The 19,084-nt window shown below is 43.3% G+C and overlaps 1 long non-coding RNA gene across 1 annotated transcript; it reads left to right on the top strand.

Annotated features, from left to right (window-relative positions):
- Positions 1-574: 574 nt before the first annotated feature.
- On the top strand, positions 575-17,173 carry LOC311223137. The gene is made up of 3 exons (XR_014619400.1): positions 575-773; positions 15,487-15,572; positions 17,082-17,173. It is a non-coding gene; the product is annotated as an uncharacterized lncRNA (long non-coding RNA).
- Positions 17,174-19,084: the final 1,911 nt, after the last annotated feature.

Genomic DNA, 19,084 nt, shown 5'->3' with positions numbered 1-19,084 from the left:
TAATGTACAGTCCCCTCCCCATCATATGTATATACTCTGTCAGGATCTAGGGGTAACAGTACTGTATATTTGAATACCGCCTATGTCACAAATGTATCAGTACTAAATACCTATATGTCCCTATGCCATAAATGTCATGTATGTTGTGTATGTCATAAATGTCTATATGAATTGAAAATGGGGGACCCTGATGGAAACAAGACAAACGTCTTTCTCAGGTCTGCATCCCCTTAACAATTGTATGTATTGAGCCGTACTGTATTGTACCCATTCTGCAATCTGTTAAATAAAGTTTTCATTCATTCATTCATTCATTCATTCATTCATTCATTCAGAATCCACTCCACGATTTCTGAAATCCTTCGCGGGTTGTGATCTCGCGTTACTCCCCGTGGTAACATGCAGAGGTCTCGCGGGGTTTCACAGAGCTCCGATGACGCGTCAGATCTGCGACACGGCGACCGGCAGAACTGGAATAGCTGCATGTTCATGCTGGGAGTAAACAACCTTCCTCTGTGTGCTTCTGTGGATGTAACGAGGCCGGCGAAGAAGTCCAAATTGTTTTATTGTTGTGGCGAGCGTTGGGAAGTTGTAGTTGTTGAGACTCAGGAGTTGCGGAATGGCGTATTTCAGCATACCGGCGCCGAAACAGTTAGCCGAATGCTAAATGCTAACGGCAGTCAGCTGGTGCTCGGTAGCAACGGAGTTTGGGCGAAGCAGGAGGAAGCTCTGACAGCCGTCAGATCAGTCGAAAACCGTGCAACAATCCCAAGGTAAGACACTTTGAAACAATCTGACGTTTAGCTTGGTGTAGGGTGTAGACTACCACCACGTTTAGCCATGTATCTACAGCCAGACGATCGTCATATCAAACAACCCTGGACTTAGCTGTTGTTGTTAGCCGGCAGCTATTTGTTGAATTAGCCCTGGGCTGGATCCACGGAGCGATGATCCATGGCATCGAGGAAGGAGATGGAACTTGGAGAAATATCTCAGTGGCTGTTGAATAGGATTCAAATGATAGCGACAGCAGGAGGACAATGGGCCCGTGTAGTTGATAACAGCCGTCGAAAAAACCGTAAACAAACATGTATCCGTAGAGATCCGAGTAAAAATCACAAAACGTTAAAACATATATAAACAATATAAAAGTTCTCAAGTTATTAATCTAAAAAGTTGGCTTTGTATATAAATAAGATGTCAAATCAGACGGAGAAGCGGCGAACAACAAACGCCTGCGTCCTCTCCTCTCTTAATTTTGTCTCTCATGTCATGATGAATTGAAAATGGGGGACCCTGATGTAAACAAGATGGAAGTCTTTCTCTGGTATGCATCCCCTTAACAATTGTGTGTATTGAGCTGTACTGTATTGTACCCATTCTGCAATCTGTTAAATAAAGTTTTCAATCAATCAATAAATAACGTCTTATCTCTCCATCATTCACAGATCCACAGCACACGCTTGCCTGTGTATCACTTGTACCGACTCAGATTCCCCTAAATCTGAGGCCGGTAACAAATTCCATAAACTGATATTTTTATTTTATTTAACCAGGTAGGTTAAGAACAAATTCTTATTTACAATGAAGGCCTGGTGAGAGGACAAAAGGGCCTCTCGAAGGGTAACAGGGAAAGGAGACCAAATGTGTTAATAAAATAAAATAGAGAGACATGATACATACATCACAGAGGTATTGCAAATAAATAATTAAAACACAAACAACCAAATACAATTACAAGGTATATAGATGAAACCGTTAAAATGCTGGGTGACAGTTGCAGGTGTGTGTAAACAACCATAAACTGAGATGGGATGAGCGTCCTCTAGCGCAGAGCCAACACTTTTCACTTTGGGGCAATTCCATGCAAATGTCAACCTCACCATGAAAAAATTTAAATAACATGATCATAACCAAACCAATTTCAAATGTATCATCAAGGTCTATATTTTGAAGTACAAAATAGATTTGATCGTAATATTTATGAGAATGCATGTTTTTTTCACACTACAGGAGGAGACACAATGATGTAAAAATTTATTTTCGATTAACCTAATTGTATGACTTTCTGAATGGCCAGAATGGCAAAAAAAATCAACAGATTTTTTTCTAACCTCACCTTTGGTCATGAAGGGCTGTTGTATCAATATGTGAATCAATTATGTACTTTGTCTTTCCATTGGCAGGTGAAGCATGCTGTTATAATGCCCCTTTATGGGACAGTGAATGTAACATCCATAACGTTTTCCAGGAAAAGTTGTCATAAAACATGCATCTGGAATGCAATGTCAACCAAACTTCCTAAGCAAAGCTAACTTTTATAAAGATGACATATTAGCAACAATTAGTCATTCTGGTCTTATTTTTTGTATTCTTTACAAGTGTTATGGATGTTACCGTTATGGATGTTACATTGCAAGTGACGGATGTTACATTGCGAATGTGTGTTAAGTCCGATTATGACCCCTTTGTTTGAAGTATAATTTACACATTTTAGTTACATTTATTGAGATAAAGATGAGCCTGCAGTAAGAAATGTTTTGACCTTTTGGATTTTGAGATAGGTGACAAAATACACAGCGTTATGGATGTTACGGAAATTGACAAGCTTTTCGGACTCACTGAACACATGATGAAAGCTCTGTGAATATCTTTTTCAAAGAATAACATGTTTACTATCACTTTGTAGGGAAGGGTTTGAGGTACCCAAAAAGCACATTCAGGAAAACCTGGCATTTCCTCTCAAGGAATGAATCACTAAAAAGTGCCGTTATGGATGTTACATTTTTGCGTTATGGATGTTACACGTCTGAAATAGACAAAAAACACTATCAAAAATGTGTGTTGTTAAGTCCGATTATGACCCCTTTGTTTGATTTAAATCAGAAGTATTTTATGACTCCTTGTTTGATTAAAATCCAACATATTTCCAGACACAACTTTTTCACACATTGTTGGTCTAGGCAGAGCAGTGTCCACGTTAGCCTACTGCTAATCGGCTGCTGTCAGCCATCTCCCCCTCGTGTCTGCTCAGCCTACATGTGTATTTGTTATTGTTTTGCCGAGTGTCGTGACAAGAATCCCACCCCAAAAAACACAGAAACCCCAAATGAAACCAAACAGAAAGTAAATGATAGGGATGCACCGATATGAAAATTGGCCGCCGATACCGATACCGATTGTTCAACTAACACTATCGGCCGATACCGATACCGATATTTGTATATAAGTATTTGTAAAAAAAAAAAAAAAAAAAAAAATTAATATTTTTTTAATTTTTTTTTTTTAATGAAACTACTGTATATTTGTATGTGTATGTTTGTATTTGTAGGCCTCTTTACTTACTTAAAAAAAGGAAACGTCAAGAAATATGTTTATGGTATCACTATCTCTCTCCCAGTATCGTCTTGCGGCCTGCAGAGGGATACTATTTTCTCAACCAGAGCTTTCAACCAATGCAATGGAACCATTCTTGCGGCCTGCAGCGGGATACTATTCTCTCAACCAGAGCTTTCAACCAATGCAATGGAACCATTTTGATTGACAGTCGATTCGGCCAATTACGCCTAGGGATGGGAATTGATAGGATTTTATCGATACGATTCCATTATCGATTCTGCTTATCGATTCGATTCTTTATCGATTCCCTTATCGATACCTGATCAATTTATAATTTAAATAAATAAATTGAAAATGCAACAGAACTACATTTAGTCATTTAGCTGACGCTTTTATCCAAAGCGACTTACAAGTTCTGTACGACAAGCCATCAGGAAGGGCACAACTCTATCAGCTGAGCAACAATGTTCATCAAAGTGTTGAGTGCTAAAGTGTAGGTTAGTTTATTAGGACAAGTGCATGACAGTACGGTTAGTTAGGGTTAGATATATTTTTTTTTATTCAGATAATGGTTGAAGAAGTGCGTCTTTAGTCGACGGCGAAAGATTGGATGGGTTTCGGCTGTCCTAACTGGGGTGGGTAGTTCATTCCACCATTGTGGGGCAAGGACTGAGAATAGGCGACTTCTCTTTGATGACCCTCCCGGAGCTCGGATAGGAGTAGGTCTGAGGCGGCCAGAAGATGCAGAGCGTAGGGGTCTAAGCTGGTTAGAATAACATGCAACTTGACATTTCTGATTGTCATTTATTGTTGAGCCCCCATGTCAGAAAAATACAAAAACTGTAAAAAATAAAACATTAACTATAGCCTACACTTAAATAAAATAATGTATTTGAGATTCTCTTAAAATGTATTTATTTTTTTATTCTTAAACTAATTTAATCTATTGAATAACAGGTTGTTATTCCTCTGACTTCTGTCTCTCACTCACACACTCTCTCTCTCACACACACACACACACACACACACACACACACACACACACAGAGAGAGAGAGCTCCCCGGGCCCCTGTCCTATAAGGTATTGGCTTGTGTTGCTACACGGACACATTTGTATGTTGCACCACTGTACTTCCTGGCTTACAGTCTTGTAAACAAACATTCCGTCTCTCATTATATGTGAACTAAAGAGTACAAGGTTTACACAACAGCCCCCACCTGCTGTTTTATTGTATTTGTACCTGTACTATCCGCTGTCAGCTGTTTATCTCTCTTTGTGAGCTTGATTAAATAGCGTTAGCTCACGTTAGCTCCGCGGCTAATTTTAGCTCAGCCTGATCTAAATCAATGACTAGGTTCTAACGCATTCAAGTAGTTTTCACTGCACATAGAAGTAGCCAAACAGCAGGAGCATTTCGGGAGCATATTACCAAAACCCAGGCAATTTCGAGCCATTAAGGAATCAAATAGAGTCTGCCATGGCTACATGCTAACGGCTAACATTATTGCGCAACTGTAGGCAGCGATAAGGGAATCGAAAGTCACGGGAGCCACACGGTTCCAGGCATCGGCCAATTAGGAACCGGTTCCCAACGGGAACCGGTTTTCGATTCCCATCCCTAATTACGCCACACCGCTAGCACCCACCTCCTGCTGTCCACCAATCGGCAAGCGTTTATAAATTTTTCTACTTCCGGGCATGCCGCCATTGTTCTGTTTGCGAATGCGAGAGCACTGCAGAACACACTTAACGTAGCTCCCGGCCCGCCGACCGGCGCTCCACGCATGACCAAATGAGACATAATGATTTTACTGCAACAAATGTTATAATAAAACAAAGCCTTTCTATACATTTGTCTGGTTGAAAACTTTATTAACAGATTGCAGAATGTGTAGTTGGGTACGGAATGAGCAACGGAATGGAACCGAGCTATGAACGGGCTAACGGAGTAATGCCTTGTTTACTGCTATCTTCGGGTAAATAATATGCTTGTTATTGAACGTGTAACACTTCATTTTAACAGCAGATACTTTCTTAAATGCCATCTTCCCGAGAGAGGGTGTTGACGGGGAGTTGTGTTATTAATAGCATTGAACAGCTAACCGAAAGCTAGCGTTAACTATTGTTAAAGGTTTAGCCATAACGTTACCTTGGCTAAAGTTGGGGCTATTCTTAATGCAGCAATAATGACTGCAGACATGCAAGCAAAGTACAGCAAGTTGACAAAGGAGTATTCCAACGCAAATCACATTTTCACCAGTAACGTTAGTCTTGCATCTAATAGCTAATAACGTAGCTACGTTAGCTGCCCGGCCCGCCGACCGGCGCTCCACGCATGACCAAATGAGACATAATGATTTTACTGCAACAAATGTTATAATAAAACAAAGCCTTTCTATACATTTGTCTGGTTGAAAACTTTATTAACAGATTGCAGAATGTGTAGTTGGGTACGGAATGAGCAACGGAATGGAACCGAGCTAATGAACGGACTCGGAGTAATGCCTTGCTGCTATGGGTAATAATAATATGCTGATGTTATTGTCCGTGTAACACTAACTATATAACGCTAATGCCACAAAACGAATGCCTTGTTAATCATAAGTAGTTACTTTGATGCAGTAGATTGTGTGTGTGTGTGGGGGACGGCAGGCGTTGTGCAGGTAGGTCGCAAGTGAATTTTTTTTTTGTGCCTTTTGACGCTACACAAATTGATGGGTATTTATCGGCGACTGCTATCGGCACATTTGAGCTTATCGGCCGATAGGCCGATAGCAGTCAACAAGGCACTTATCGGCCGATACCGATACCCGACCGATATATCGGTGCACCCCTAGTAAATGAGTATTATTCCAGGGACGACATTTCAAGACAGGCCCCTTGAATGAAGGATGCAGTGACCATAAGAGAAGGAGTCAAGCAGAGGGTTCAGAAACGCCACACGCAGGGAACAAACTTAACTTTTTGACTTACCAGCCATTTGGCTGGTAGATTTAAAAAACTACCAGCCAGGCAGATTTTTTACCAGCCAAAAATTATAAATAGCTTTTTAGTATATCGCCATGTGTTATTATTACTATATAATACTCTCATATGCTATTTTCAATTAATATCATAAACAACATAAGGAATATTAGCATAATTTTTAGTGGACTGAAGGAATGAGTCAGCGTTAATAGTTTTAAATGCAAATAATTTATTGCGAATTTATTTACAATATGGAAGCAAAAGAACATATTAAAACAACTTCAGACAAGATAAACAAATCCATACTTGCCACCTACAAGGGATGTTAGCGGAGTCTGTAATGCATCCAGCCTTGTATGGAATAATAATAGTAATAGAATACCAACGGAACGGAACGAATATTCTAATTGTTCTGGCGGCCAGCCCTAATTTAGTTCATAGTCCTCTTCCTCAGACAGTTCCTCAACACGGTCCGCCATGGAGCCTGGCCTTCTGATACGCACTCCATCTGTGCACCACAGGTCAATAGCGGGAACGCCTTGATGTCTTCCGAGGTCAGCTGTACTGTGAGGAGATCTGATAGGGAGGCAGGGGTCAGCTTGGACCTCCACTCAGACTTAACCTAAATACAAACAACAACAAAAACAGGGGGGAAATGGCAGTGAGTGAACGCATATTTTCTTGGCACTCACAGAGAGCTTAATGGTAACGTGTGCAGTGTGCAAGTCTTCACCTGCTTCATGGCACTGAAGCCTCGTTCACAGGCAGAGCTGTGGATGCTGGGATGGACAGGACCAGGTCCATCAGATGGAGCACATCAGGGCATAGGTCTTTGTGGAGCCTATTCACTTCAGACCAGGACAGGTTTACCACATTTCCCTCTTGGTATAGTTTTGTTTTTAGGATGGTCCACTGGTCAGGTATTTTAACCTCACAGACACCGGCAGAGTTCAGGGCCCTCATTTATCAATGTTGTGTACGCACAGATATGTGCTTAAAGTGGAAATGAAGCAGTGAGCAATGTGATCCTAGTTTGTTTGTTGTGTACCTTGTGTAAGACAGGGTTCTATAATCAAATGTGAAATCTATCTTATTTGTCTGAAAAATATAATATAATATCCCTGTTTTCAACATGGGCGCCGCCATTTTGTTGCTGACGTCATGGCTGACGTCATACCGCTGGTTGGGTGTATACACTCTGGTTAGCTGCCTATAGTGAATGGGTCAGTCAGCAAATAAAATGTTGCCTACAAAACAACGGGACCGCGGTGGTTCTGTTTGTATTGCTCCTGGCTGTTCAAACTAATTTTACCATGTGAGAGAGAGGACAGTTGGTTAATTTCCACAAACTACCAGTGAAAAAAACAGTGTTGTTGACATGTTGGCTCGGGCTGGCTGCACTCAGGCGGCGCGACCAGCCTGTTGGACAGGGAAGGAGGATCTGCAGAGAACACTTCATTGCCTCGGATTATGTTGTTGGGGTGGGATGTTTGTCCAGAAGACCACTAATCAGCTGAAGCCGGACGCGGTTCCCTCGGTCTTCGACAGACAGACCGGCGTTAGCTCTTGGGAGCGATCGCTAGCTAGTTGGCACCAGCCGGGGACCGGCGTTAGCTCTCGGGAGCGATGGCTAGCTAGTTAGCACCAGCCGGCGACCGGCGTTAGCAACCGGAGCGTCGCGGAGCATTCAGCCTGCTGGCTACCTAGACCCACTTCAACCAGCGTCGCGGAGCATTCAGCCTGCTGGCTACACAGCTTGTCGGTGTGCTGGAGCCTCTGCAAGCTAACGGTAGCTGGCTACACAGCTTGTCGGTGTGCTGGAGCCTCTGCAAGCTAACGGTAGCTGGCTACACAGCTTGTCGGTGTGCTGGAGCCTCTGCAAGCTAACGGTAGCTGGCTACACAGCTTGTCGGTGTGCTGGAGCCTCTGCAAGCTAACGGTAGCTGGCTCCAGGCTCCAGCACACCGACAAGCTGTGTAGCCAGCAGGCTGAATGCTCCGCGACGCTGGTTGAAGTGGGTCTAGGTAGCCAGCAGGCTGAATGCTCCGCGACGCTCCGGTTGCTAACGCCGGTCGCCGGCTGGTGCTAACTAGCTAGCCATCGCTCCCGAGAGCTAACGCCGGTCCCCGGCTGGTGCCAACTAGCTAGCGATTGCTCCCGAGAGCTAACGCCGGTCTGTCTGTCGAAGACCGAGGGAACCGCGTCCGGCTTCAGCTGATTAGTGGTCTTCTGGACAAACCTTCCACCCCCAACAACATAATCCGAGGCAATGAAGTGTTCTCTGCAGATCCTCCTTCCCTGTCCAACAGGCTGGTCGCGCCGCCTGAGTGCAGCCAGCCCGAGCCAACATGTCAACAACACTGTTTTTTTCACTGGTAGTTTGTGGAAATTAACCAACTTTCCTCTCTCTCACATGGTAAAATTAGTTTGAACAGCCAGGAGCAATACAAACAGAACCACCGCGGTCCCGTTGTTTTGTAGGCAACATTTTATTTACTGACTGACCCATTCACTATAGGCAGCTAACCAGAGTGTATACACCCAACCAGCGGTATGACGTTAGCAACAAAATGGCCGCGCCCATAATGCTAAATGCTTCAGAAATGTATACAACAAATCGTTTTTTCTTAGAAACTGCTTATTTTTATAACGTGACTTCTTCTGTGGCTTATCTAAATACTAATGTGATGCTATGAATATGTATTTATCGCACTGCTTCATTTCCACTTTAACCCCTGCGTACGATCATTTCTAAGCAAAGTGTGGGACTTATCAATTTGAACTTGTGCTTGACTTTGTGCGTATATCTACGCACAGCTCGGAGCATGCGTAGCTGGCGCCCGTTGGTAGAATATATTATTACAACACGGAAATAAGATTCTGTGCATTAGTTTCAACACTGGCGTGTTCTGTATGAACCGTAATTCATTATAGTTCATTGTAAAATAGCAACAGTAGTGTAATTATGGTCAAAACCCTATAAATAGCATTTGGAATAATAGGTATTTCTCTCCGAATGAATGCAGCATGGTTTATAGCGTTATCGGAATATACGGGGTGTACTGACTGACTGCGCTCCGCGTAACTCAACTCGTTATTATTTTGCGCACAGACCGCAGAAACACGGGAACGTTTTGATTATATTTAAAAGGCTTTACGTTAAACGAAACAAGTGGAATTTCGAAGCTGTAAGCAGAATACAAGTCATATGAACACCCACGATATAGTGTTCTTTCCCCTTCCTACTGTATAAGAAAGAATAAAAAATGCATTGCAATGAGAACAGAGGGTGTATGTGTATTACAAAACCCTTGCAATAAATGTGTCTTAAATGAATGAAAAGCTGTATGCTCTGGACACAGAGCATTATCGTGTGGGTGATATCATGACAGAATTTCACTTATTTAGTTTTACAATGTCAAAGCCTAAATCAAAACGTTCCCGTATTTCTGCAATCTATGCGCAAAATAATAACGAGTTGAGTTCTAACAAAGAACGTATTACATGCTGGGTGGGCTGATAGAGTAAACTATGATATGAATATGATATGATATAATGTATACTGGTCCGTCCGCGAGGATATGGCGAGGAGTCGGATAGCCATTAAATGCCATTTGAGAATGAATGCAAAGCGACAGCCTATAGCCTATACATATTATTTAATGTTTTCATAAGCGTAAAGATACAACAGCTAGATTAATGATCAAGTTTGTTTATTGTGCAGGGTTCGCAGGGCTGTGTCATGTGCTATTATATATGCGCAAGTTACTGTTGCATAATGTAGGCTATGGGTTGGCTGCTATTATATGTAATTCATATAGGCTGCCTAATACCGACAACAAAATAGATTGTATCATATGCCTCTACACACATCATATTATACCCGGTAGCCAATCCATATTCCAGCATGGTTATGATAATGACACAGCAACGCGCCAAACAGACAGTGGTTAACGAACGGTCTTTATGTTGTGGTTTGTAACCAACCCCAATCGCACAACACAAGACAGGTATGAGAGTAAGCCAAAACAGGGCATTTATTCAACACAAACAAAAAGCGGCACTGTCCCTTTAAGGGAGAACACAAAAACACTGGAACAAAGAAATAGGGAAAAATGTGGCACTGTGCCTTTAAGAAGCGAGCAGGCTAAGGGGAAGGCTAAGGGACAGGGCCAGGGCAAAAGGACAGGGCAGGAACAGGGGCACTGGAGAGGGGAAAACAGGGACAGAGGCCCGGGGAGGCGGGCTGGAGACAGGGACAGAGAAAACAGGGTTAAGGCCTTGGACAGGGCGAGGGCCAGAGCTGCTTACAGGGATGGCAGGGTTCAGATGACGGAGGCCTGGCAAGGAGATCCTCCTCGGAAGTGAAGAGACGCATCCTCCCGTAGAGGATTAGGAAGCGATGCACGCCGGCTTGAGCGTCTGGAGTAGGAGCGGCGTCTGGAGTTGGAGCGCGCCGGCCTGACGTCTGGAGTGGAGCGCGCCGGCTTGGGGTCTGGAGTGGGGCGCGTCTGGAGTAGGAGCGCGCCGGCTTGAAGAGCGCGCCGGCTCGGGGTCTGGAGTGGAGCGCGTCTGGAGTAGGAGCGTGTCTGGAGTAGGAGCGCGCCGGCTTGAAGAGCGCGCCGGCTCGGGGTCTGGAGTGGAGCGCGTCTGGAGTAGGAGCGCGCCGGCTTGAAGAGCGCGCCGGCTTGGGGTCTGGAGTGGAGCGCGTCTGGAGTAGGAGCGCGTCTGGAGTTGGAGCGCGCCGGCTTGGGGTCTGGAGTGGGGCGCGTCTGGAGTAGGAGCGCGCCGGCTTGAAGAGCGCGCCGGCTCGGGGTCTGGAGTGGAGCGCGTCTGGAGTAGGAGCGCGCCGGCTTGGGGTCTGGAGTGGGACACTGAAAAACCTCCCGTAGAGAATTAGAGAGCGCAGACTGTGTCCCACTCCAGGCAAACGGCGACAGGTGGCGATGGCTGGCACCTCGTCTCACGCCGGAGAAGAACCAGCATACAGAATGGCACAACGTCTCCCAGTGAGAACAAAGGAAACCTCACCTCCCGTGGAAGAATAGAGAGCGATGACGATGTCTCACCAGGAGCACGGCGGTAGATGGTAGCATACAGATACAGAACGACCCGACGAGGACTGGAGGGGAAGTCCAGGTATTTAAAGCCCTCTGGGGCGCTAATCATAACTTATCACAGCTGTGAAAGGTAGTCCAAGGGTGTGGGCTGTTGAAGAGCAGAGGAGAGTAAAACAACGCGAGGGTGGGGGCTGGTGAGGTGAGGAGACAGGGAATTAAAGGTCCAGGGAACAGGCGAACCTCACACTTTATTAATATTTTGAGCTGTCCAGGCAGAATTGCAGCAATGGTCTTAAGCAGGGAACAAACTTAACTTTTTGACTTACCAGCCATTTGGCTGGTAGATTTTAAAAACTACCAGCCGGGCAGATTTTTTACTAGCCAAAAATTATAAATAGCTTTTTAGTATATCGCCATGTGTTATTATTACTATATAATACTCTCATATGCTATTTTCAATTAATATCATAAACAACATAAGGAATATTAGCATAATTTTGAGTGGACTGAAGGAATGAGTCAGTCAACTGGTCGTTATTCCTCTGTCTTTCCTCTCTGTCAGCGCGCACACACCACACACACGGCTCCTCCCCCGCTAGCCCCCACCCTCTTCTAGTCAGCCTGCTGTTCTCTGTCTCTCTCTCTCTCTCTCTCTCTCTCTGTGTTTATGCGGAGCAGCGTTAGCTCCGCACGGCTAACGCGGAGCATATATATATTTTTTTAATGATTTTTTTTACAGACATTCGAAGCTTCGTTCGAATACTTATAATAATAATAAGCACTATCTCTCAACCAAAGCAATGCAACAGAACAATTTTGATTGACAGTCGATTCTGCCAATTACGTCACACCGCTTGCACCCGCCCCTGCTGTTCTTACCACCAATCGGCAAACGCTTTACTTCCGGGAAGTCCGCCATTGATCTGCAGCGAGAGATCAACAACAAACCTACCGGCGCTAATAACTTTAGCTCCCCGCGGCCACGAGTAGTTTACCAGCGCTAGCCTCCGCAGGATGACCAAACGAGGCATAATGATTTTACTGCAACGAATGTTATAATAAAAGCTTTTCTATACATTTGTCTGATTGAAAACTTTATTAACAGATTGCAGAATGGGTACAACTCAGTACGGGCTCTCTGAGCAAAGGAAGGAACTGAGATATGAATGAGTAATGCTTGCTATGGTCGGGTAAATACGCTGATGTTATTGAACGTGTAACTATATAACGTTAATGCCACAAAACGAATGCCTTTGTTAATCATAAGTAGTAACTTTGATGCAGTAGCGTGTGTGTGTGTGGGGGCGGCGTTGTGCAGGTCGCTTGACTGAAACTTTTTTCAAAGTTTGAATGTGTGGGCCAGATTGACGCGACACAAATTGATGGATATTTATCGGCTACTGCCATCGGCATATCTGAGCTATGGCAGTCAACGAGGCACTTATCGGCCGATACCCGACCGATATATCGGTGCACCCCTAGTTATAACAAGCACGTTACATGACCGGCACTTCGGCCCTAGAGTGTACTCCCCTGTACTCTACTGCGGTTCAGATTAATACAGGAAAAGGTATACATTGGGGGCTCGAGTCCGGGATATGAAAATAAATCCTGATTTCATCTGTGAGTTGTAAACTGTATGGAAATGTGAAGTTAGCTCATGCTACTGGAAAACAGACGCCTCGTCATTAAATGAAGTTAAAAATGATGACGCCCCTTTTATTTTACCTGCGGTTGTTGCAGTTGTCTGTTCTACATCCCACGGGTCACTTGACACACCGCAATCTGCGGTTATCGCGACAGCCCTATGTTTAATCATATCTCTATCACCACTAAGAAATGCCCTCTTCTTTCGGTTAATTGCAGCTTTCACCTCCTAGATACTCAAGGTTTATCATTTTAATAATTTTACAGGGGATGGCATCATCAACACAGAAATGTAGACTCTTATCAGCTTTACTGTCCAGGTCAAGATCATCGTCCTCTAAAATTGATGCTAAAATACAATAATAAAATAGAATAAAATAGGCATAGAAAAAATAAAATAGATAAGACACAAGATATGCATGGTAGAAAAAAGACATGCTAGGTTCCTGAGAAACTGGTTCTTATATACACTAGTAAACACTACTATGCAATATACAATTTACAATGTTAACTCTTAAATGCAGTGGTGCCCAACCAGTCGATCGCGATCGACAGGTAGATCGCGGGCTGATTTCAAGTAGATCTCGATTAATAAAATTCGATTATAATTTTTTTAATTTTAAATTCTTTTTTTGCTAAATCAACTCTGCCTCTCCTTGTTAACTACAACAAACAATGCTGTTTGTTATTTAAGATGAGGTCGGACTCGGCACTAACAGATTTGTGTTCATTATGCTGCTTTTATAAAGCCTCAAACGACGGCTTACAATATACAATTTTGGCTGGTAGCTCTCGGCTAGGTGGTAAATTAAAAAGTAGATCTTGGTTCAAAAAAGGTTGGGCACCCCTGTCTTAATGTATCTAAACTAGAAAGTACCTCCTTCTTTTAAAGTGTTTCTAAAGATAACATTTTTGAGTGACATTTTGTTTGAAGTGATTTTTTTAGCGGTTGCCGCGCGCGCGTGTTCTCATGTGTATTTGTGAGTGGAGAATTCAGTGTTCTGATGGCCTGGGGGAAGAAGCTGAGTCGGAGACAACACAGACGTAACACACAGGTTACATTTGCATCCTAAAATGGCTTACCTGAGCTGGGTCCACCTTGGTTGGTCTCCTTGTTCTCATGCAAGGCTCTATAATGCCTCAGCATCGGTGAGGTGTTATTGTTGTATCCAAGTTATTTTGAACACAACAGACACTTCACTTTTTAATGTAACAAAATTAGAACAAGGGATATGCTGTGTTGTCACATTTATTAATATTACTATGTGCATACTTAGGAGAGAGATCAGCTCGGTTAGTTATTACTATGTGAATACTTAGGAGAGAGATCAGCTCAGTTAGTTATTACTATGTGAATACTTAGGAGAGAGATCAGCTCAGTTAGTTGAACAGATAGCAAACAAACGCGCAATAAATGCCTAAGTCAACACAATGTGAGGTCATAGGGCCTAACAAAATGAATAGTTGGTTTCCGGTTGCCGACCGACCCTGCCGATTTAGGTGCGACCCAATATATTTGACGAGTTTAAAAAAAAAAAAAAAAAAAAAAAAATCGTTTTTTTTTTTTTTTTTTTTTTTTTTAAGAATAAAGTTTCATAGAAATCTTAGTCAAACATTTAGTATTATGGATATTAAACATGCTGGTAGAGTACATGCATCCATGTTGTTGTGAACATTTTAATTAAATAAAGAAATTCCCTATCCATAGTCGCCGTGGGAAAGAATAAAATAAAAAAATAAAATAAAATAAATTCCCTACCTACCCATGGCCAAACTGACAACCAACAGGAAACCAACAATATATTTTACTTTGCCTAGGTAGGGATGGGTACCGAACCGAATGAAGGGTACCGACCGAATCACGTCGGTAGTACCGATTCACGTGAGAACCGCCGGTGCCAAATAATTTTTTTTAAAGTCTGATGACGTCAACGTTTCGTTTACCGCAAAATGAAACCTATGAAGTGTGCCGCACGTTCACACGCACAATACGCACTTACCTAGAATTTGACTTGATTCAACAACAAAGCAGTCGGGGCAATGGCAAGCCGAAAACGGTCGCAAGTGTTGTTACACTTTACAAAGCTAGATGCAGACAACGCTCGCTGCAATATTATATATATACAAATTGTTCTAAATAAATAATAATGATAATAAATTATTCGAAGTTTGGATTTTTTATTTTACAACACTTCGTATATAGATATAATTTTTAGAGACTAAAGTACAGAAAAAAGGTACCCTTGGGTACCGGTATCGATTCAAATGTGAAAGGTACCCAACCCTAGTCATAGGAGACTATTGCGCTTCGTTGCCCCTTATATCTTGAATCGCGTGCCAAATGTCCTGTATCAGTCACGTGGTACGACCGGCACGTGAGGTTCAACGTCACCACACACGTCATCAACACGAGCCTCGATACACTCCACATAAATTCCTGGATTATTCAACAAACGCTTTGTGTGTTTACAGTGTGAAACTCTCTGTGGCAGAACTCTACTGGACCAAGACTTTCTTCTTGTGGAAACAGACATCAGACTGTGGACACCACAACATCTGTAAGTACAATTTATGTTTACTTTGAGTTTCCTGAACATGGAGAGACCAATCCAAGTCGATCGGAACTTTCTCGGCCGAGCTATAGTCACTTTCTCAGCACCTACTCCCCATGCGCATGCGCAGATTGCCCACGGAGTCTCGGGGTTGTCCAGATGTCTAGGTTTATCAATCTGCGCATGCAGAGTTTGGGGAGTAGGTGCGGTAAAAATGACTGTAGCTCGGCCGAGAAAGTGCAGATCGATTTGCGATTGGTCTCTCCATGTTCAGTGCCCAGTAGTTTAAAATCTTTAATCTCAATCAGATCCGATCCGATTTGAACCTCTTTACCTTTTAATCTCTGAAAATCTGCCTAAAAATACACACCTAAGTAAATGGAAGATTGCTCCACTTCTACAAGGCCATTTGCATGTTCTTGGTATCTAGGGAGATCTATGGACCTCAGGGAATGTATTCCCAGTGTCATAAATATTGTGTCTATTACTAGGCTTGAGTAAATTGTTATGAAACACTGTACAAATGTGTCTAAGGAAACTGAGGATACGGCTACATATGGGATGATGACAGTGGTGAGGATGATTAACATCAGTGTTGCCTGGGAAGTGTGGTGGTAGATGAGGGGTTGGGTCGTGGGTGAGGGTGTGGACTGGGGTTGGGATGTATAGGGCGAGGGGATTAGGGTTATACAGTAGGTAGAGTGATTTGTATTTTTGTACCTGCATTCTATTTAGTTTTTAAATGGAAAATAAAAAGGTTAATGTCTTATTGATTTGTCCATTTTTTGACATTCCAAATTAAGGGGATGGTGTAGTGTGTGGGTCTATTCTTTTTCTCATTATACTATCCACTGAACTGTTTTATGTGTACAACCTCAATTTTTAGAATATCTACATCCTGATCTGCACTGCACAATTTTTTAGAACTGTATAGTATTCTTTATTCTAGTCATCTTATTTTATTCTAAGCTAAAATTATCGTCTTGCACTGCACACTTTTTAGAACTGTATATAGTAATCTTTATTTTAGTCATCTTATTTTTTTCTATACTAAATGTATTGTATTTTATTATTGGAAGCTGCTATGGTCGAGGGACCACAATAAATAGATTTTCACTCTACTTGCTGTAAAGCACTGTGATCAATACATAGAACTATCCTACCTGTCTGTGATCAGTACATACTTTATGTTGCATGGTTTGGAGAGCTAGGAGGCTACCTTACGCTCTAGCCTAAAACTAACATTTCCTTGTTCCGTTTCAAACCTTTATTTCAACTTGTTAGGAAGTGGAGGTTTCCCTCATTTAGATTAGATTAGCTGTCATTATACAGCACAAGTACAGTACTAGAAGAAAGTTTGGCAGATGTAGGCCATTGTCGGTACATTATGAACCATGACACAAAGGTATCTTTTTCTCTTAACCTGCTGTAAGTTAGCCTTTCGTTTTTTTGGCAAATAATCCACTGTGCCCACCACGATTAATTTGTTTTGGGCATCTTTGTGTCAACGTCTAGAGAAACCCCATAATGGATTGTCCAGACGTCCACACGCTTCCCATCACCCGTGGCAACAAGGATGGTCTGCTGGACATAGACAAGCTTGCCAGAGGTGATCATTTTATCACTTAATTTACATTCCTTACATTCTTTAAAGTAATTTTGTTCTTAATTTCTATCATTCCTAAACACCTCATGGATATCAATCAATCTACATTTTATTACGGACTCAGGGTCCATATAATATACGATACATAGAATAAATGACATATAAAAGCACCATAAAAAACATAGTTTAAAAGATAAGAAAAGAAAATGCAGAGTCTTACATAAAGACAACTGTCTCAGTGTTTCCTGGGATTGAAGGACAAAACCAAGATGATCTCATTTACAGTCATTTACCCGGCAAATACATTTCTACATAAGATTTCTTAAGACGGCTTGGGATGGAAGTCCTGCAGCCACAAACATCTTACTTGCACTACACCATCTAGCCCTCTTAAGTAATATTATCATGACATCATTATAAGATACTTGTTTCTGGGGGGGCGGAGCCAGGCGTTCATGGAGTGAGACGTGTTTCACGAGAGCTCCCTTCTATCGTGCGAAATACACTTTTCTTCCCATTAGTCTTTATTTAATTTTTATTTGTTATTGGTCTTCTTGTTGAGTCGTCGAGTTTCAACTACTTTCGTGGACTTTTTTCAACTTTTTTCGATGTCGATGGAGACCAGAGCCTCAGCCATGAGCACTCCAGCCGGCAAACTGCCACCGGGTCTACCCTCGCCTCCGCCCGGTATCGATGAGATAAGTGAAGCTGTTCTCTCGGTCATGACCAAACTCCATGCAGACTGAGGTACGCTTCGCTGAAACACAAAGAAAAGTACAGGCGGAAATGTCGGAGGAAATTAGATTGGCGGTCGACCCTTTGAGGGAGAAGATGGAGTCGCTACACGCGGCCTCCACGGCTAATGCTAACGAACTAGCCTCGCTAACGACAGAGGCTTCACAACAGGGCGAGAGGATAGCGTGTCTGGAGAGCTCCCTGCTGGCTAGGCAGGCTGACGTTGCCAAACTACAGTCGGTAATTGTGGAAGTGCAGTCCCGGGAGAGACGATACAACATCAGGATTGTTGGTGTACCGGAGGGCAGTGAGGGAGGTCGTCTATCGGAGACCATGCCGCAGATGTTGCAGAAAATACTGGGGGAAGATGTCCTCCCCACCCCACCGATATGCGAGTCGGCCTACAGAGTGGGCAAGACCAGTCCTGGAGTGAACAAGGAGCCGAGGCCCATCATTGTCAGGCTAAACAGGCTACAACAGAGAGAGCTCATCATGCGGTCGGCCCGTGCCAGAAGGGATGAACTAGGTCTCGGCGGTCACAAAGTGGCCATTTTCGAAGACTTTACGCCGGAGGTTCAAGCACAGAGAGGCGGGTACAAAGTGGTCATGGCCAGGCTATGGAAACTGGGCCTGAGGCCTACGCTATTCGCCCCTGCGAGATTATCTGTGCTGTGTAAGGGCGATGATCATCGTTCATTTTGGTCGTTGGCTAAAGCGGAGGAATATCTCGGTGGGATAACCGAGACTGTAGCTTGATAACTATGTCGGGTGAGTGACTTGGCGATGTGGGCATAAATACATTGATAGAGCGGACTACTCACAAATGCTTATTGTCATACCCAAATAGGCTAACTGGCCACTGCCCATCCAAGCTAGCGGGGCATCCCAATGACTTCTGTTACTTGCTAATGCTGACCTCATGGTCGTACGTGTGTGTCGCCTCTATGAAAGCTAGCGAGCTAGCTGGACAATGTTCATTTCAGATACGAGCGTGCTGGCTGGCTTCATCACTAGCTGGCGCGCTAGCCTCGGGCTAACTAACATGCTATGGCTATCGACCGCAACGAGCCATTCGGGACCCGTTAATGTTTACGTATTTTGGCTGTTGTTGCTGTTTAAGTGGCATCTGTTTGCACAATTTAACTGTGATTGGGTCCTGTCCTACCTATCTTCTGAT

Source organism: Notolepis coatsorum (genome assembly GCF_963971535.1).
Source record: "Notolepis coatsorum genome assembly, chromosome: 2".
Lineage (NCBI taxonomy): Eukaryota > Metazoa > Chordata > Actinopteri > Aulopiformes > Paralepididae > Notolepis > Notolepis coatsorum.
Note: the sequence above shows the minus strand (reverse complement) of the source record. Positions and strands in the feature narration are given on the sequence as shown.